This window comes from Neopelma chrysocephalum, unplaced genomic scaffold, assembly GCF_003984885.1.
Source record: "Neopelma chrysocephalum unplaced genomic scaffold, ASM398488v2 Primary Assembly neopelma1_42, whole genome shotgun sequence".
NCBI classification, from domain to species: Eukaryota; Metazoa; Chordata; class Aves; order Passeriformes; family Pipridae; genus Neopelma; species Neopelma chrysocephalum.
This window is the reverse complement of record NW_020897700.1, coordinates 1,058,038-1,080,174: the sequence shown is the minus strand read 5'-3', so window position 1 is coordinate 1,080,174 and position 22,137 is coordinate 1,058,038. Positions and strand designations below refer to the sequence as shown.

The window sequence follows — 22,137 nt, the reverse complement described above, 5'->3', positions numbered from 1 at the left end:
TGATACTGGGCTGAAAAGAAAGGTCACTGTGGCTAGACTTCAGTTAATGAGAAACAAATTCTCTAGAAAATAAATAAAAAATATGATTTGGTATATAAGTTCCTTTATACACAACAGTTTGTGAACACATAATTAAACACTTACTTGACTGTGGGTTTGATTAATGGCAGACCAACTCAGGGATATATAATCAAGTTCCAGTCTTGCCTATTTAATTGATTGATGAGAAAGTAACTAGCTGTAATTTAATAAAACTGAAAGCAACAAACGTTTTCAAAGTGTTGTTATTTGTCTTGGGATATTGATCATAAAATATGCAAGACGACCCCCAGTACTTGCTGCATTCAAAGACCCAAGCTGCCTTTTATGCGTGGCTTCTTTTTTTTTTCCCCATAGTACATCTAAAAACTTGTTTTTCTCTTGTTTTCAACAGGGACTTAACACTTTCAGGCCTTGAGTCTTATACATTGTGAGCACTCAAACTGCTTTATTGGCTTTATCCTCCTAGATTTCCATAATTTTCTCCCTTTCCCCAGAAAAAATTTTGGCTGCTAATGTCATCTCACTCCTCTGTGTCTATGAATCTAGTGCTACTACTCCTTCTTGGAATCCCCATGTCCACTGCTCTCAACATCAACATCCAGAGCAATTTTTAAATGGAGTAGGCATCAAGGAGAAAAATCATTACCGTTCTTCATTTCTTAAGATATTTGTAAATGTTAACTCAAATTCTTTGTGCAAGCATTTTATTAAATGTGATGTAAGGCTATGATTAATGAAGAAATTGTTGAGTTAAAAGAATCATAGAATCATTTCTTCCTAATATCCAACCTAAACCTCCCCTGGCACAGCTTAAGACTGTGCCCTCTTGTCTTACTGATAGCTGCCTGGGAGAAGAGACCAACCCCCACCTGGCTACAACCTCCTTTCAGGGAGTTGTAGAGAATGATGAGGTCTCCCCTGAGCCTCCTCTTCTCCAGGCTAAACAACATCCTCAGAGCAGAAACCGTATATCCTCTGGTGACACAAAACTTACTGTGTTTTTTAAGTGAACACTGCACAGTATCATTAGGGCTTCATTGCAAAATGTTTCTGTATATTGTTCGGTTAGAGAAGAAATATAATTATGGTATCTGGAAAGAAGTACTTGAAGGACATACTCAATTTATTCTTGATCTTACAGAAAGGTACAGAGAAATGTTTGCCACTGTCTTTTTTGGAAAGGGATTTAGTGTATTTTTGTATTATTTTTACTTTGCAAACTTCCTTCTTAAAACAAATTTCATTGTTATAAAGCCATGTTGGTAGAGGACAGCCCTCGTGCTGGCAGCTTTGTTAAATTAGGATGGCTGAGTGTGCCTCTTATGTCTTGGCAGCGAGAATACCTTGCACTACTACCAGAGATGTTGTGGATGCCCCATGCCTGGAGTGTTCAAGGCCAGGTTAGATGGAGCTCTGAGCAACCTGGTGTAGTGGAAGGTGTTCCTGCCCATGGTGGGGGGTTTGGAACCAGATGATCTTTAAGGTTCCTTCCAACCCAAGACATTTTTGGGTTCTATGATTCTATGATATGCTAGTGCTCAGTGTAAAATTATCAGCAGTAGCATCTGTAGTGGAAGGTGGTAGAAGTGGGAAGGCATGAACAGGGAAATGCAACAATGCGATTTCAAGATGAAGTAAAAAATCCTTTTTGGGGAAAGATCCAAACAAGGCAAAGGGGGGGTAATAAAATCTCCAGCATGAGGGCAGCAAGGGTTAGCATTGCCTAGCAGCTATTCATTTTGTTATTATAGAGATACAGGAATTATAGCTGTGTTGCAAACCATGCACAGGGAACAATTAGTGCTAAAGGATAAAAATAACATAAATCAAAGAAAGGTGGTTGGAATCCAATCTAACTTCAGAAACTGTTCTTCCTCTAACAAGTTAAATTGAATCAGCTATTAATAATGCAGTGACTTTCTGAGAGATTCAGCCCATAGAAGTGATTTACTCTCAATGTGCCCAGAAAGCAGCATTCTAAAAGGATAAGCAAAAATTTCAGACTACAGAGGTTTTTTGCTGCTTATGTAATTATGGCTCCCTCACTGGATAGGAAGCAGCAGGTATGTGCTGGAATCTTACTTTGACAGGAGATTCAAGGTAAGACTGGATAGGCAGCAGATCCTGAGAAATAGAAAGTACTCCAGTTTCAAATTGATCCATGTATCTATTTATCAATTGTATTTTCAGGTCTCGAGGAATAAATTATTCTCCACACTGCAGGAAAAAAACTCCAAATGAAGCAGAATCAAACAACAAAAACAGTGAAATAAAACCACCAAAAAAAAAAAAGCAACCTCGCCAAAAAAACCCCAAAAAACCCAAAACCAAATGCCCCCCCCCAAAAAAAACCCCCAAAAAACCTGTTTCTCCTTGTGTCGTGTTGTATGTAACTAGTAGATATTGCTAGGTCTGACATATCTCTGTTGAATAAAAATCCTCTTGGCTGGGAGTATGTTTGGTAGTACAGCTGAGCCTGTCAAATGGCTGCTGGCTGACATAAAGGTCAGTCCTGCTCCCCCTTCTGCCTCCCAGTGAAGCACCTTCCTTTTCGAGTTCCAGCACTTTATATTTACTGACATCTGTTTTCACCTCCCTTTTGCTGTTTTCTTCCTCCTCTCCCCTAGGACCAGCACATTTCCAACTTGTGTGGCCTATAAATTAAGTCAATGTCCTAAGACAACCCTTCTCTGAACAACCTGTGGAAAGAGGGGGCCCCTTGCCTTCGACATAAGAGGTGGCTGCTGCAGAAAGGCAGATGTTTGAAGACTTACTTTAGCCAACCTCTTGTGCAGTGGGTGTACTACAGCAGTCCTATCAAGGCTCTGTTTTGCTTAACAAGAAGCCCAGAAACTGAGATCAAATACTGCAGAGGGACCTGGACAGGCTGGAGAGTTGGACTGATTCCAATGGGATGAGGTTCAAGAAGGCCAAGTGCCGGGTCCTCCACTTCGGCCACAACAACCCCCTGCAGTGCTACAGGCTGGAGCAGAGTGGCTGCAGAGCAGCCAGGCAGAAAGGGACCTGGGAGTTTGGATTGACAGGAAGCTGAACAGGAGCCAGCAGTGTGTCCAGGTGGCCAAGAAGGCCAATGGCATCCTGGTCTGTATCAGGAACAGTGTGGCCAACAGGTCCAGGGAAGTGATTCTTCCCCTGTACTCAGTGCTGGTGAGGCCACACCTGGAGTACTGTGTCCAGTTCTGGGCCCCTCAGTTCAGGAAGGATGTCGAGGTGCTGGAGCAGGTCCAGAGAAGAGCAACGAGGTTGGTGAAGGAACTCAAGCACAAGTCCTATGAGGAGAGGCTGAGGGAGCTGGGGTTGTTTAGCCTGGAGAAGAGGAGGCTCAAGGGAGACCTCATCGCTCTCTAGAACTCCCTGAAAGGAGGTTGTAGCCAGATGGGGGTTGGTCTCTTCTCCCAGGCAACTATCAGTAAGACAAGAGGGCATGGTCTTAAGCTGTGCCAGGGGAGGTTTAGGTTGGATATTAGGAAGAAATTCTTTACAAAGAGGGTAATCAGGTATTGGAATGGGCTGCCAGGGAAATGGTGGATTCTCCTGCCTGGAGGTTTTTAATATGAGACTGGATGTGGCACTTAGTGCCATCATCTAGTAACCACGGCGGTGTTGGATCAAGGTTTGGATTGATGATCTCAGAGGTCCCTTCCAACCCAGCTGATTCTATGATTCTATGATTCTATGACTGCTTTCCTGACTGTATGCATTGCTCAACAGCTAGCTTGCTACCTGGCCCTGTTTGGGACTGTTCCTTCTCACTTGTTAAGGCTATGTCAAAATGTCCTTAGTCATGTGGACAGGTGCGTGCCTGGCTTTTATTTAGCAATATAGACATATGCGGATAAAAGTCTCCAGGGGAAAATGCTCCATATATCCCACAACAGTAACTTAATCCCCATTCTTTTAAGCAATAATCACCCTTTATACTCCTTCTGATGAGTCATGTACTTGGTTCTGTATGCAGGATTATGGTGAGGACTCCCTTCCCCACTTCTTGTGGCTATTGTGAGTAGGTCCTGCCTCTGCAGGCACGAGGTCTCAGCTGTCCATCCATGAAGAGGCTGTGTTCTTGGCTGAGGACCCAAGTCACAGCCAAGCCCAATTTGTGTATACAATGTTGCTCAGCAACTAGTTGATACTCGTGATCTTGGCATTCAAATTATATTTACTATCACATCTGTTAATCTGCCCAAAGTTTAGGATCAGATTATAGAGTGTGTTCCCATGCTTATTTTTCTTCAGTCAAATTTGCTACTGAAAGAAAAGGGAATTTTATCTGAGTCATTGCAGAATAAACCCTCAGGTCATGAGCGGCCACCCTTACATACTAGATACTTCTAATATCTAGGATCATCCAGAAATCCTACTGCAGTTAAATTAATAATGAGGATGTGACCTCAGAAAAAAACCAAAACCATCTAGACTCTCATGATATTTGGAAGTGCAATTCTCTGAGATAAAGGCACCACTAAACAGTGAAAGTGCTAAAACCTGTGAAACATTATTAAAGTTAGTATATTATTTCTTGTTCCACTTGTAACCCTCTTGGATAGGATTGTGTGAAGCAGCTGACTTGGTTTAATTGAGACACTACAGAAGGCAGTGTTCTTCTGGTGTTACTTTAATTACAACAGAAGGAAAAAGCAATAGCAGAAAGTACTTGAGTAGTAATTTCAGCAGACACATTGGCAATAATAAAAAATCTCATTCTTGCTTATCATTGTCAACAGGGGGGATATTGTTCCTTCAGCCCTTTCCAGTGAATCACCAGGTTATCACAAATCAGTCCCTGAGTGCTATTTCAATAGCACGAATTAGAGAGATGAGCAATTTTCTGATGTAGTCTCTATATGTTCATTTTAAAATCTGTTCATTTAAAATGGCTTTTTCCAGTGGATAATATAGGAAATTAACTTCCTATGTCCTCCTGTTGCCTCCATAGACACATTATTTCTAGGGAGCAGTGTCTCCTGGACATACACAGTGCAGCAATTTCCACTACTACATGTCACCATGAAGATTATGATGCTAGTCATAATGATTCCTCTGCAATAGCAAATGAGAAACAAGAAACTTGAGATGGATCTAGAGGCCAGAAATGTTTATTAATTGCCCACTTTAAAAGGATGTTAATTTGGAATGGGTAGTAATTTGAGCTGAGTGATAGACATAGGATACGACAGGATGACCTGTCATCTTCAGACCCCTGATGAGAAAGAGTTCAGACTAGGGCTGAACATTAAACAATGAGGACATGTTCCAGTTTAGTACATGTTTTAATAGCAACTAAGCATAAAGGTTCAAAATATTTTAGGTCTCTCTTTGCATTCTTTTAAGAGCTGAAATTAAAATTTCAAAGGACTGAAGCAATCCTGTTTTTCAAGTTCTAAAAAAAAGATATATTCTCACATAAAGAAAGCAAAAGCCTTGCTCCTTAAAAATATCCTTACAAAACATACAGGGTGGAAACTACTTCACCCATATACTTACACCTCTGTATGGCAATCCCCTACATCAGAACTGTCTCAAATGTATTTGAAGAAACAGTGTTATCAGCTAAAAAGCCTTTTTTATTTTTTTACAACTACAGTGTCTAGTAGGATGTCTAAGCACTGGAATCCACTACATTGAAATGTTTTATCAGAAGTTTCTTTCTTTCTTTTTGAGATAAAGCAGTTTCAAGGAAAAAAATAAAGAGAATGTCAATAATTTGACATTCTTATATTCCCATATCTTTTCTGATGTTGAAGCTCAAACCATATTTTACAGTAAAGCTAGTGCCTCTTGGGTAGGACAAGGACAGTGAGCAAGCTATTGATGTATTTCATAGAACAGCCAATATTGCTGAAAAAGGCAATCAATTCAAGTGAATTCTCTTTCTTCCCGTGTCCTGGTACTCAAACATTTAATTGACTCTGCTGTAGCTAATGTGAAGTGTCAATCTAAAATGTTAAAATGAGATTATTGGAAATGTTTTTTTAAATCTCTTGAGTAACAGTGGGCAAAAGTAATCCAGGCTATACTTTCATAGCACAGTGTTAAAATTTGATTACTTATAACTCAGATTTCTTTAACCTGTATAACTATTGTCATCTCTGCACAAAAAGCAGTGATTTATTTGTTCAGCAGTGCCTCTGGGATCGAAGCAAATATTGCATACCAGGGCTGAAATATGCAGTCTATATCACAAGAGTTCATTGGCAGATACTCATGAGATGGAGTTGCAGTCATGTCTCTTGAAATTAAAGAGAGAAAAGATTCCTGTTGGTTGTTATGACTGAATTTATTAAATGGCTTTTCAGTCTGTTTAAATAAATTAATACTAAAGAGAACTTTATTAAGAAAGGTCCTAAATTAACACAATTTACTTAGATAGCTGGTTTCAAATAAATCTGACATATTTGTGTCCCTGGCTTGATGAAATTTAAGTGTTATTTTTACTCTAGTTGTCTGTTTAAACCTTCATTTGGGCAGGAATACTTATCAAAGATGCAAATGCACCATATAAAAACTTAGAGGTTAATAGCAGAACTATAGCTATAAATCCAGAGTAAGAGAAACACAGTTATTGCCTAGTTTGTCTCTTCTCAGACCAGTTTTAGGAGCTGATTATTTCACGCACTAATTCAACCTTATCGGGCATATGAAAACTCATAAGCTCAGCATTTTACTGTATTGAAATAACAAGGGATAAAATCTCTGAAACGGCTGGGGAGACATTCGCTAGACATTCTAAAATGAGTTTTTATGAAACTCCTACATGTGAATGAGAAGTTGGGTTAACAGGTCTTTTAAGTACTCTGGTGAACTAGCTTTAAAATTAGTGCTTACTTTGCAATCACCTTTACATAGCACAGCTTGCATTTTCATGCAGCACTTTCCTGTCATGTTGCATAAGCCACTGGATTTTAAACCTTTTCTCCAAAAAATGTTTTGTGTGACTTGTGTATTAGACAATAACAATAGGAAGAGAATAGTATTTCTCTGCAGCACAAGAAATTCAAACACAAAGGCCTTTATTTTACAGTGCACATAATTTGAATTAATTAATTGATTAAAAGAATTTGCATCAATGGGAAATGGAGTCTGTCACCTATAGGCAGAAGCTTGGAGGTTAAATTCAAGTAAGAATTTGCAGATTTTGCTGTTTCTACTTTGCTAGTTACTTAGACGTTTTCTGCTCTGTCATAAATAGAAGGGATGCTGAGCTTTTCTGTACAATTGGAGCAACTGTCCTTGAAAATCCAAAAAACCCACCCACCATTCTGCATCCAAATTAGACAATTCTGAAGCATATGGGGAAAAGAAAGAGTAACTTAACTTTTCTCTCTTTTTAATTTTTTAAGCAATTTCTTCAGGAATGTCAGTGAGAATTACAGAGAATAAAAACTTTTTTGTGTGTGTGTAATTTTTTTTTCTCTATTTGCTTGTTTGTTTGTTTGCTTTTGGGTTTTGTTTTTGTTTGTCTCCAGAACACAACGTTTCTGGAAACAACTTGTATAAAGTTTATCCATCTGACTTCTGAACCTGTCTTGATAGCAATACCCAGGAAACTTGTCATGACCTCCATCCTGTTTCGTAATTCCTTTTGTTTCTACATAACAGCATGTAGTCCCATAGCTGAGATGGGGTTTGTTCTGTTGTATGTTGATAGACAAGTTTCCGCAGTATCACACAGAAATAGGACACTGACTGGGGTGCCATTATGGGAGAGCTGGGTCAGAATGCATTTGGCAGATAAACATTTGCCTAGAGGGGAAGAACCAAGTGCCTCGATATTTTCTAAAAGTAGATATCAGCTTGATTTTTCAAGTGGTTGTAAGCTCAGGAGAAGATGTGTGTAACTATGAGGCAGCCATTCTGGACCTTGTTTGAGGTCTCTCTCTTTCTGCATTCCCTATGTATTGAAGTACCTAACATGAGGTCTAGATTCTGCTTAAGTCCTAGTTTGGATACAGCCTCAACTGCCTGTCTTGGCACAGTGTGCCTGGGACCTGGTTACTGTGCACACACCAACAACCAGAATAATGAGGGACAGGCCAGAACATGACATGTAAATGACCTATCTGAGGTGACAACTGCACATGCAGAGGGGAGATTCACTCTCCAGAATACTACTCCTCTGGCTGTAAAGCACATGCATACAGTTAAATTGATTTCTTGAGTTTGTTGATATGTTTGCACTTTTCTGATACAAATAAAAATACTCTAGCTGAATAAAGGAAGAATTTCTAATAGTTATATCTCTTTAAAATGTATCACCATTGGCAAAGTGAAACACACAATTCTGTTCAATATATGTAAGGCAATTCTCACCAATTTAATACTGTTTACATGGGAATTATACCCTTCTGCCTTCAGGCAGACCTGTAAAATCAAATGGTACAATTAGAGCTACAGGACACATTCACTGGTTGGTTGCAATCAAGATAAGGCTTGGGCACTATGGTGGGTTTTAATTTGTAAAGTGTATGGATTCCTTCCCTAAGGGTCTAAGAAATGAAACCATGAGAAGCATTTTGTTAGTAGGCTTAAATTCACTATATATCTCTGCTGAGAAGTTTTTAGAGGTCTGCAAACTGAAAATGTTTGAAACTAAATTGCACTAGGTCATTATATAAAAGGAGAGGGAGAAGGATGATAACAATATGTATTTCCAAGCTTTATTTGGAAATCTGGGCCCTTTATTGGAAACATAAAAGTGTACAAGTTAGACCAATGATCACTGTGTTTTCATAGTATCAGGAGAACTAGTGGTCCAGTCCACGCTTGTTAAATGAAAAATGTCCATAGAGGGCCAGAGGCTTGCCTGGCAAGTGAGGGAGGTAGATGAATGGAAAGGAATGCTGGCCACTGGCTGACTGGTGGTGTCAGCCTATCTGCAAACAGCCTGGATATTGCTGAGATTTAGTTGTATTGTAGTCACTTAAGCCTGGAGAAGTGCTTTTGTCATTTTAAATCTAAATAAACCCCTTCATCCATTAGGGGAAGATGCTGGATTTTGAGGTGTGGGTTCATTTTTTGAAAGCTTGGGCACTTCACTGAATCTCCGGGTGGACAGCCTTCATGCTGCAGATTAGTACCAAAAGCAAAATTCTTTACCTGGGAGCTGCACTGCCCTGGAAATGCTTTTTCTGCATAACTAAGGCACTTCTTTGGGTAGAGCATGACTCAGACATCAGCAGTCCCTCTGCTGGCCAAGTGTGTGAACAACAATTCTTCGAGCTCCAGGAGACATTTCCTTACTTTTAACTGATACTTAATTGCTTTTTTGATGCAGAAAGGCATAACTTCAAGTTACGATTGTAACTTCAAGTTTTATGAACGTCTTACTTCATTTATCCCCGTATTTTATTCTTTAAAATATGAATACTGTCTTTTATAAAATCAGAAAATAACATTTTGCACAAGCTTGTCTGTATTTCTGGTACTTAATTCTGAATAAGGACCTGGAAGTGAGTTGATAGTGGTTGTAAGCTACTCTGTCAACTGTATCCCATATTGATAGCAGCCCAAAGTAATTGAAAACTGTTTGTTCTTTGTATTTATTCTTACTCATTTACCTTCTTTAATTAATCAAGGTTAAAAACAAGGCTGTAGAATAGAATTCACTGGGAAATACATCCCCATGTGAGACAGGAAGAGAGGGGGAATTCCTGACCATTGAGAATGGCTTTGACAGATGATCACACTGTAGGAAATATTAAAATACTCAGTCCAGTCCAGCTTGCATATAACAAAACAACAGTATCCAATCCAGCCAGTAAAGAAGCTTTTTCAATGGAGTAAATACTTCTGTCCCTCTTTCACCTTTGTAAAACTGACTTCTTTCTACTAAAAAACATTTTTGTTCTACATTTTCTTGTTTCAATTACACACAATTCTATGTCCAGGTATCTCTGAACTTCTTGTTTCTACTTTTAGCCTTAGATATCAAAGTTCTTAATTGAATTTTGTGAGATAATTTACTTTCCTTATTATGGTCTTCCATTAACCTTCCTCATTTCTCTGAGATTTATTATCTATTCTTTGCTTGCCAGTGGCTGGAATACATTTGCCATTTGCTCTTGAGAGTTCTGAGTACGGTAAGGGGGATAGGGATTCTAATCACATTCATTCTTAAATGACTTTGCTAACATTTTTCATTCATTCTTTACTTTCTTGATCCCTTTTGGGATGGAAATGAACAATGCATATCCACTTAATCAAAATCAAGTGTAATCAATCACAGTTTTGTGTGTGTGTATATATATATATATATATATATTTAAAAATATTAGCCATGGCTCATTCTTTCAGATCAAGAAAAAATAAATTTGAGGGAATAGGATTTCAAAGAAATTGTGGTGATGCTGTAGAGCCAGTAATTTTTGCTATACAGTAAAATGACAATAAGATGCTATATTATTAAAAATATTATTTTAGACATGCTTTGGCAGTTTTGTAAAAATACTCACCTGTTCAGCAGAAAATCTCCATACTTGATCTTCACCCATGCATGCATTTTCACGAAACTTGAGAAACCTCACTTATTTCTGACTTGTGAAAGCACTTATTTTACTCTGCTGAGGCATTCAGAATATATGTTTTTAGAAAATATACAACTGTGATGTCACTGCATCCACACTGAGCCTTAAGGGGAACATCCTAAACTTATTAAACAAGGAAAAGAGCTGAAGTTTGTTCTCTATGTCCTTTGGAATAAGGTAGAGTTTGTTTCAGCCGGTTAAGAAATCTCAAAAAAAAAAGAGGTAATTTTGTGTTTAAAAGCTCTAGAGTAGACATGGTAAACTTTTAGCATAATAAAATTGCTTACCCAACATATTTTAATATTATCTCTTTTCCTTAACCATAATGAGCTGACGTAGTGAGGTTGCCTGGAAAAAAAAGCAGGTTTCATGTGTATGTTCGAAATGGAATCAATATACATTATTTATTCTAATAAAATACAATTTTCTGTGAAGACAGCTCTGTCCAAAAACCTGACAGTGGTGGTATTTAAATACTTGTGCAATAGATGTTACTGTTGTTGCCAGATTAACATTCATCAAAAGTGTTTGTAGGTTCTTATGTTAAGGTACGCTTCTAAGTTTTGTACTATATTTATTATAACATTATTGCTATCGCTAATTAGGTTTTATTTTTCTTCACCAAGACATAGTGCTGAAATCTTCAAGATATATAGAAGTAAAACACCTCACTCTGCTCCTGCCTATAGCTTTCCAAGTCAACACTCTCTTTCAGTAGACAATATAGCTGAAGATGATAAAAGACGGGTTTTCAATGTTTTCAAAGTTTAATCAAAGAATGAGAAATATAGCCCAAAACAGCAAACACTGAGGAAAGGGATGTTCAAACTGCTGTTTTACTCCCTTTTTCTTAACAACTATTCTGTTTGTCCCTCTTACAGTCTCCTGTTGCAGCTGTTCCACTTTGCTAGAAAACCTCGACTTTCATGGGTACATCTACTAAAAACCTGTGGATATCCACCCCTTTTGTCCTTCAGCAGCAACATCTCTTTTTTGCTTTGGTGTTTTCTAGTGACACCTTATCAGAGTTTCCTGTCTCTCTTTGAAAACTCTTGACTTTCTTCAGCAATACAAGTAGCCCTGTCATTTCAATGGCCCTTTTGGACATATGTTCCAACTTTCAATTTATCCTTCTGAAACACCCATTTAAAAGCTGATCATTATTATTTCTGACAGGGTCACATAAGCATCTTATACTGAGGTACTAAAGCTTTATTTATCCAGCAAAAATCTTCCTGGTGTGTTCTAGGATCACATTGCCTTTACAGTGCCACTTTACATCAGTGATTCAGAACCTTCTTCTCTGTTTCTGAGTAGTGAACACTGATTTTAGCAACACTATAAAGAAGCTACTTACAAACATGGGACATGAAGACCCTGTCACAGGTGCAGCATCCACCAGACACACCACCTAAGGGGGAATCCAGCATGCCTGGAACCCCTGCACATGTTCCTTTGACAACCTCCCTGCATCCATGTCCCTGTTCATAGTGCAGTAGTAGTGGTCACTATCTCCTGAGTAGACTTTGAGATCTTGAGGAATCTTGCGTGAGAGCTCTTCCTTTCTCCTTCCCATCACTTTGTACATACAGACTTATTTCTATTCCTCTCACCTTTAATGTTTCATGCCTTCTGAATAGAATACAGTAATTCACAAGGTCTTAACTATTCAAGGCCATAAATGCTTCATTTTAAACTATTATCCTTGAAGTCTTTGAACTACCCCGAATTCAGCATTAATTTTCCTGGGTTACTTGCCTTAAGTTAATTAGTCTTCTGTGATCAGTGCCCACATCTTTGATTTGTTTTAGAGGATTCCTTACTTGCTTAGAAAAAGATTTCTTCTTTCTGCATGTGAGTGAAGTATAAAAATGGTCTTCAGTATTCTGCAAGAATATTAATTCAGGAAGATGAAAATCATATTGTCATTCTCTATGAGAAACCTATTATTATATCACCATTAAGTACTGATTAAATATACATATATGTATAAATATATTATGCTAATAGTCCTTCCATGATCTTATAATACTTCAGGATTATTCCAAACTCAATACATGTAAAAAATTCCAATTTTTTAGTTGACAATATATTAATTTTCCTCTACATAGTCCATCAGATAGCAGATACAGGAAGGACATTTTGGAGCATAGGCAGAACTTTGGATTTTAAATATGTTTCATAAAAACTGTATGAAAATCATAAAGGTTTTAGGGGGACTCATCCTGATACATCTAGTATAGAGAAACCTGCAGACAAACCTGAATTAAAAACACTAGAGTCATGGGGTTACTGACCATCAAGTGTTCACCCTGCCATCTCAAAAGCGTTAATGTTATCAGACAATTTTTGTCACTCATATTGCCAAATTCTACACTGTTAACAGAATCTGAGCTACTTCAAAGCTTCTTCACATTTCTCTGCCAAATAACTGCAGTATAGGGATGCTCTCACTCAAGCACAAGTATTTGAGTGGAATAATGTGCTAGTCCCTGCCATTATTCTGTGAAATATATCCAAAGGACTCACCTTCAAACAAGTCTCTGAAGTGAAAAGCCTTGGAAAGAATTATGGGCCCTGTGGAAGTCAAGAGCATTGGTTGAGGGTTTTACACAACAACTTGGGTTGCCAGTTGACTGGAATGCAGAGATACATAAAAACTTGAGGAAAGATACTACAATGTTCAGTTGGTTGCATATGGTTAAGATTAATGTTTTACAAAGTGCATTTATGACAGAACTGAACTAAAAAAACATATAAAGTAATGAAAATTGCAAACAAGCAGAGGTTGTTTAAATAAGGTGTTGGAATAGTATTCAGGATCAACCTCATACATACTCTTTCATTTTCAGCCACATAAAATGCTATTGTGTCATTTGAGGAGAGTTACACAGTTTTACAAGTACTGTTCACATTTTTTGAGACATGTTCTCAACACTGCTGGTGTATTAGTGAAGTACAAAATTCTTCATTGCCAAAATATTTTTTTTCAGTTTAAGTGATGGAACACCAAAGACTCATTTTACACTTAAAATAATGTACCCAAAATTAAAAGAAATAACTTTGAAATAGTAATTTTTCCAAAGTTTTTATGGTGTAACAGAGGAGAAACTTCAGCCTGTAGTTTCTTTCTTAAAATGTAACAGGGTGGTAGAAAATGCAGGAAGCTGAGAAGAAAATCACTCTAAAGAAGAAAGACACTTAGGTAAGAGAGATGTATGTAAATAAAAATTTTTTATGATATCTTTGTATAGCTTGATCCATTTGATCGGTTCTTTTTCTTTTTCTTTTTTTTTCATGCGGGATAAAAATGATTTTGAGGAAATGCTGTGTTTATACCTGAATTAAAGATAGACCTGCCACTGTGCAGAAAGAAATTATTTAATATCTCTCATTTCCTAAATGTACTCATGAGGGACTGGATTGGGTGACATAAAACCAGGGAAGAAAGATGTTCACTGCAGTCCAGACTACTCCAGTGAAAATATGTAAAAGCTACAAGTCTGCCAAAGACTATTTTGCCTGTTTACTTTAGTTTCTTGAAAGTCAGATGTTGGTGGGTTTTGGTAGACTGATGTCCTAGTTAGCTACTTATTTTAATAATAACCTAGGCTTTAGGTTCAGAGCAATAGAAAGGTAATTATGCAGAGGCCCCTGTAGTCCTTTAAAATTTCAAAAATTAAATAAGACTCCATTCAGCTACAATTTTTTTCCTTGAAGACAAACTGTGGTTAGGAATCATAACAGCCATCTACAATTTTTCGTGGAAGTAATCCTGCTGGTTAAATACATAATTCAAAAAAACACACAGTCAAAAATATGATGATATGAGGTTCCTGGTGAACTGTTGCCTGTGGTAAATGGGAAACAAAAGAGAGGAGTGGGAATTCTGTGAGAAGTGTGGGGTTGAAAGTTGGAGATATGTGACTTGGCAAATTAGATTAAAAATAGACTTTCTTCCTTCATGTCTCTCCAGTGTCTTGCATCCCAGATCACTGTCCCCCTGCCTCTGGTGTTTATGTCAACAAATTCAGGCTTTTAGGGAGAGCCAGCACTGGGGAGAATCTTGCCCCAGCTCCCACGTGTGTTAGTGACTTCTGGCCATGATCATGCCTGCTTTTTGATACACTGGCAGTTTCAGGTTAGCTAAAAGCTTCCTTAATCAGATGCACTCCCCAGGGAAGAATCTGTCCTTGTGCACCCACAGCATTCCTCAGGGCTTCCAGGAAAAAAGGGACTTGCAGTGCACCAGATCAAGCCTCTGAAGTCAGATGGCACAGTGAGAAAATTGTGTGGAGGAAAGAGGGAAATCCAATCAGTGAAGAGGGGTCTGTCACTGTGTTCCCAAAATTTGGCATGCAACTTTGTCCACCCATGCCAGGGACTGGCCAGGCAGAGGTGAGGACCTGTCCAGGTTCTTAGACAATAGACACCATCAGAAAGAGCTCAGAGCATAAAGCCAGGTACCACAATTAGAACACAACAAGTTCTCTCTTCTCAAATAATCTTGGTAATGCTTAATAAACTCTTACCCTGGGCACTCCTTTCTGCGTGGCAGATTTGAACAGCACCTTGCAGAGGTTTTGGGTAACACGGCACTTTGTAGGCAATAGCATAACATTTTGCTAGCAAATGCTCTCTTGTGTCCAACAGTTGCTACCCAGATGCTCACAAATACTGTGTTGACACAAACTATCTGCCATGTGCAACTATTTATGCATTCTCACTACACTAGTGAGATGTGAGGGCAGTTCTGTTTTTCCTTAAAAATCCCTTTGTGCTTACAGGCAGTTCTGACAGCTTCATGAAAATGAATATTAAAATGCAGCCCAGTTTTCTCCCCTTTTGGAGCATGGATGGCTACTGCAGACTCACATATGAAAGAGAAAGCATGTTTTGGATTCCCTTAGCGAGTCATCACTCTTTCACTGGTGATTCATTACTTGAAAGGAGAGGAAAGCAAATCAGGACTGTTAATACCAACTGTCATCCATTTTTCTGGTTATTTATTTATTTTAGCCTGGAGCATTCTCAAAGCAATAGAATGGGGCTGGACTGACAGTGACCAAAGTCTGAAGCTTTTTCTCCGGCCCAGGGCTGTATTTGGCACTTGCACATATGGAAGTGAGTAGAGATGAGATGGAGAACTTTCATTCGCATAAAGATCTCTTGCACTAAAGCATGGAAGAGTGAAGGAAGGGTTCGTACTGCCAGCTTAGGTTTGTGTCAGGAGCAATCATTGGGTACCTCAACCTCCTCCAGCAGACTTGGCTAAGAATGTATCTAACCAGCTGCTCAGGAGCTGAGGTGGTTCTCATCTGCCCAGCTTGGGAGTTCCCTGATCTCTCTATCTCTTGGAGCAGCAAGGGGCAATTTAGGAAACAACAATACATGGAGCAGGCACTAAAATCCAGCAGCTTATGCCATTGTTTATGCCACTGACTTTACTATGATTTAATTGTCATCCTGAATAATATGTCATCTGCAGTGTGCCAAAAAGCTACTTCTCCTTTTAAATGCATAAAAATACTATAATGGCAGTTAATTAACCCAGATATATTTATAATAACTCCCAGCTTTTGCAAAATATGTGTGAACTGCTGCAGACTTCAGTTACACTTCTAAGCAATGATATGGTTTATGTATTTTTCTAAAAACCATAGGACATAGAACAACAGTCTTCCTCCTAAATTTTGCTACCTAGACTTTATAGAAGTAGCTATATTTGTAGCTATAGTTGACTCAAGTATGGAGCGATGAGATTTTTTCATGTTCTTGTTGAAGCTAGGCAAGACATTTCATGTTAGAACTGTCTTCTGATTATTTGTTGTTAGTGATAGAGGAACACCTTTGTGTGTGTTTTAGCTAACATTAGTCACAGACAGGAGGAAGCTCTTTGAAGTCCTGGGAGGCAGAATCATTTTTAAAATACAGACTTTTTGCCACCCAAGATAAGGTAATCTTGGATCAGCAACAAAAGCTTTCCCGACAAGGAGAAGTTATTGAACAGACTGCTAACTAAATTCTGGTCATTCTTTTAAGCAGCACTGAAATCAGGCCGAAGGCTGGAATTTTTTTATCAGGAATTTAAAAAAGCATCCATTTTTTTAAAAGTAAAAATTTAAATGCCCTCCTAGTAGGAATAAAAACCCCATGATTTTTTTCTGCTCAAAACCTGTCACTGCCAGACCTGCAAATTTCAACACTTTTCAAGCAATCTGAAGGTCTACATTGTGCTTTTTGTTCTAAAGTGACTTGTGCTTGTTCATGAAAAACAGTACATTTTGAACCAGTTTACCTGAAAAGTTCATCCCTCATTAATTCCTTTGTTTGTCATACTATACTCCATTTAACTTTCTGCTTGTTTTTACTGATCTTTCATGTTGCTGAATCCCAAAAAGCAGAATTTAACTAATTAATTAAATATTTTAAACATAGAAATACCACTGTTCAATTGCATCATCTGCCTATAGACTGCATTATGGTGGGGGAAAAAGATATGCAGAAGCACATTCTCTTGGAAGTCGACTGGGACTCTGAGGTTTAGGCAAATCCATTGGTCATTGATAAATTTGTGCGCATCAAACATTGTTAAGGATGGCCGGTATTAGCTAGTGACAAGGGGAGATGAGGCTTTTGCGGAAGGAAAGACATCCATTGACAAATGATTCCACATATTTCCAGACTGCAAGTGACGCTTGGCAATTTTGTGGGCAACACAAAATGGCAGATGTCTAGTGTCTCTCCTTTCTTTGTATTCCTGGAAATAGGGTTGATCATAAATGGCCCTATGTTTGTAAAATTTTCTCTGAATATCAATCTCATTGTAGTAATAGAAGAGGGATTTGGTTTTGAACTTCAAAATATATTCAAACAAAATAAATCTCAATGTAGTTCCATGTTGTAAAGCTGCTTTTTAGAAATTAAGTGTATTTCTATCCCTGTAAGAAACAAGCTCTACTTGCCCCAAACTGGACACCTGAAACATGAAATATCACAAATCTGTGTTGCTTTACATGAAAAATGTCTTCGGAGTCCAAGGAATATTTAAGTGAACAGCTGAAAGATAAAATACATTTTATTTGTACAAGTAACGCAAATGTGATTATATTTATGAAACATTTTAACAAATGTTTGCATTTTCTGCATTCTGTCTTATCTACCCAAGCAAAGGTTTCATTTTACTGTAAACTCACTTTTAGCCCATTGTGATATGTGAACTTCCCAGTGCACATTGGAAAGTAACTTCAAGCTGATTACATGCAGTTGAAATAAAGCTGGCACTGGCCCTTTACTTTTGTTCTTCAATCAGGAGGTCTGTATGATAGCTAAAGCTTTTGAACAAGCACAGCAGCTCTTCCCAATCCATGAGTGTCACAGTCAGGTGTAAAACTCTGAAGATTAAAAGTTGCTTAGGCACTTACAACAGGGAGTACTGCATAAAGCTGTAAGATTTTTCTTGCATTCTTGTTTATTATACTAGCATCTAGTGTTGAATGGCACATTTCAAAATAATTTCACTTGAGGAATTTGGGGTGCAGTCTTGCATAAAGACAGTTGGAGACCTGAGTCTTCTTTTCTTACAGAAATCTGATTTCCATCATCATATTTTGGGACATAATGTGGAGCTGCTCCTGAAAAGAGCCAGCTTTTCCCTTCTTCTTGCTCAGGTTAGTGTTCATGTACCTGCATGATGAATCAGTCTAGGGACTGACTTGGTCAAAACTAATTCCCCCGTTCAATGTCTTATTTTGTCATAATTTACAGAAATAAAATAAAATAATATACATGTTTAAAATTGCACAGAAATTATATCTTGGATACATATCTCAAACACTTGCATTTATGCATGGATGTTTAACTAACTAATATAAATAGAAATTTTAAAAGGATAAATAAAACAGTCTATTAAAAATAATATATTTAGATATGTTTTATGTGTTATTAGAGATAAGAAAAATAAAAAGCATAATTTTTACTAAAAAAATCCACTAGTATATCACATACAAAAATTTCTGATATATCAATTCAATTTTGACGCTGAGATTAGCTCAGTTGGTTAGAGCATGATGCTAATAACACCAAAGTCATGGGTTTGATCCCTGCGTGGGCCATTCACTAAAGAGTTGGACTCAATGATCCTTGTGGGTCCATTCCAACTCAGAGTATCCAGTGATTCTGTAATTTTCACACATATACATCACTTCATTGAACTCCAATGACTTTTGTTTATATCCTTGCAGCTCAGAGTGCTGCTGGCCTAGATATAAGGGTGGGGATTATTCTCAGGCAGTACAAAGTAAATGATGATTACCTCAATCTGCCAAAATTTTTGTCTGTAACTGTTATACTGCAGAATGTACCCCAGATCAGCATTGCATTACTTGATTATGTCCATGACAGAAAATGATTACTATCACCTCCCTAGTGGCTACAAATTGAAGGTATTGGTTTTGAGTAATTTATTTTGCCTGAAGAATGGTATAACTTTTTCATATAAAGGATTCCTTTAAGCACTATTTCAAAGGAAGCATTCAATCTAGTGTTCTGCAGTCTGGATAATGACTAGCCTGGGCTTAACCTCTCTTGTGTTTCTATTACCTTTAAACTGTAAGAAGTGCTTATGAAATGTCACATACCTACCCTGCTATTCAATTTGTGCTCACAGAGGAAGTCTTTCCAATCTCACAAAAGAGTTGTGAAAAATCATTTATCAGCCTGTGCACAGTTTTGAGATCCTTGGCAAGAAGGAATAATAGGATTGTAAAATCCTTTGTTTGTTTTTAAGATTTTTTTAAATATCAAAATAGGGATTGAATTCTATTTCTATATTTCAGCAAATATACTGCCTCCAGTGGACTATTTGAAGTCCTATTCAAACCAAGGGTGTGACTCTCTACCTTCCAGGGCACTTGCATCAGGACTCAGAAGAATCTCACAAACCCTAGTGATGTGTTGGATGCCGCATATCACTTAGAGCTAATTGAAATTCAGTACTGAATGACAGCATTCAATACTACACCACAAATATTAATGCAGAAGGGAAGAGAAGGTTCCCTCCTGACTGTGCACCTGAGGGGACCAAAGCACACTGTTTCCAGCTGACGAGAGCTAACACATCTAGTATTTGTGAGTCGTGCTTGCATGTAACCCAAAAAAAGCAATAAAACCTCACCAATACTACACTTTTCTCCCGAAATGCTTTCCAGTTCTTCAGCAGCACAAGTTATAAGCATGTAGGACTAGCATAACAAACCTTCTCTCTGTCAGTAATTGCATTGCCTCTGATTTCTCACACTGCCACAGTAATCTCTGAGTGTCCTTGTACTCAGCTTCCCTGTGATTTAGGATGCCCCATAAGGCTGTCCAACTTGTCTAAAATGGGAATGAGAAGTTATTTTCAAGTTTCAAATCTGAAGCATGACTTCAGTGCATGAAGCTATGGCAAATCTCAAAGAACATCACAGGTAATAATTGTGATTAGAGCCTAAAACCCAGTACATTTTTCTTTAGGGAGGCTGTGAACATAAGCTTATTATAAATACATACCTACCCCATGTCGCCTTTGAAGAATGACAGTATGCTATCAGAGCAACATGGAGCCACTGTAACTGCTTTCCTTAATGACAGTGTTTTTCTACTTTTTGATGCAAGTCACATATGAAAATTAGATTATAGTTTCAGTATTATAATTATTGGAAGTGTGTTTTTGGAAAGGAATGCAATAAATACCCATGGAAAAATATTCTGCTTTGATTAATAGTGTATTTCACATAAGAGTAAATAATGAAGATTCTTCACTTTTAGTGTTTTTTTCCCCTGTATTTTAACATTTGTGAAGCCACCCTTACTTAGGACAAGTAATTTAAAGTAGTTTTCTTTACTGTGAGGATTGATTCTGCATTTAGTATCAGTTGTTAATTCCTAATACATGGAACTTACAGGAAGATCCAAAGAAGACTTTAGATTGACCATTGATGCTCAACTAACAATGAACAGAGCACATTTTCACATCTGGACAGGGAAAGAGGAGGGCCTTGTACCTTAGACACAACCAGGGTTAGTTAGCTGCTGAATGAGTGTTCTTCAGATTTCAGCTTCTGCACTTGTGTTTTCATCTTTGTCACTTCCCACAGTTTGGGCTGTCATTTTACTGGTTATTTTAAAACAAAGCCATCCAGCTCATTCCCTCTCTCTTCCCAGTCTTACTGCTAGTTATGAAATACCTCAAAGTTGGAAGTAACAAATTGTCTTGACAGCCCAAGAGCTTTTCTTCCTTCTTTTGTTTCTCATGCTCTGTTGTAGAATCATTAAGCCACTAAAGGAGAAGGAAAACAAGGACACCTCCAGTTGCAAGCTTCAATAATTGGGAAGCGGAAAACAAATGTAAAACAGCAGAGAGAGGAGTAGGAAAAAGAATCCTCCAATTTTTGGTAGTTGATTCTATAGGTAACTGAAGAAATTGTTATTTCTTCTTTTCCTAGCTCCCCCCCCAATGTCTGTGCATCCAATTTCACATGTTCATTTTGGAACTGATATTGATTCAGAAGCAAACCTCATCAAAACAACTTCAGTCAAATAAGTAGGTAGGCCAGGGACATAAAGAGAGGATAACTGAGATTGGTGCTTTGGGCAGTTAAGAGAGTGAAAGAAGAGGAGATAGACGGGGAATGGTTTAAAAAGAAATAAAAAGCTGAAACATTACTGCCAGCATTATTTAATTATTTCCGAGTTAACAATGCAAAATGAGGATACACTAAATATAAACCCTTATCTTTAATTATCAAGCCTGTCCTGTTCTACTTGCTCTGGAAAACCTGAAATCAATGGGAATGAATCCTAGCAGCGGTCCAGTTACTAGCAGAGGAGGACTGCATATACGAAAGGAGGGCAACGTACTTTAGAAGAGAATACAACAGAAAGTAATGCAATCTGAGGAGGGAAAAAAAAGCGAGGTTTGTTTCCTTGTCTGTCTGCATCCTGAGCTCACTTTAAATGACAGACTTTTCTTCTCTCTGCATTTCAATTAGACTGTGCCAATGGGCAAGTGGGGAAGGGAATGTTAATGAGGCAGCCGGGGAGCGGGGTGGGAGCCGAGGCTGGCGGCTCCCCGCTCCCGCCGCACACCGGGGTTGTGCCCTGTCACACACGCACTTGACAAGGGGCTATTAAAAGGCTGAGGAGGGAGGGCCACGGAAAATGTCTTGTACCGTTCTGGGGAGCGCTTTCCATCCCGTTCCTCGTTCGCGCACCGGCGACGCTGCCGCGCCCGCCTGCTCCGCGAGGGCTGCGAGGCCGCGGGAGCCCCCGGGGCCGGAGCCGCGGCTCGTCAGGGTGACTTGCATCTTCTCTGCCCCCCTCGCCGGCCGCGGCGGCGGCTGGCACGGCCGGGGGGGCGGTGGGCTCTGCCGTGGGCTCGATGTGCTCTGCCGTGGGCGCGGCCCCGCGCCGCCCCCGCCGCGCCCCGCGGGGCAGCCCCGAGCCCGCCGCCCCCCCGCCCACCTCCCGGCCGTGCCAGCCGCCGCCGCGGCCGGCGAGGGGGGCAGAGAAG

The 22,137-nt window shown here is 38.8% G+C and overlaps 1 long non-coding RNA gene across 1 annotated transcript; it reads right to left on the bottom strand.

The window, feature by feature from the left end:
• Positions 1-11,338: 11,338 nt before the first annotated feature.
• On the bottom strand, positions 11,339-14,052 carry LOC113964300. The gene is made up of 2 exons (XR_003533150.1): positions 13,116-14,052; positions 11,339-12,472 (listed from the first exon to the last, which is right to left on the bottom strand). It is a non-coding gene; the product is annotated as an uncharacterized LOC113964300 (long non-coding RNA).
• Positions 14,053-22,137: the final 8,085 nt, after the last annotated feature.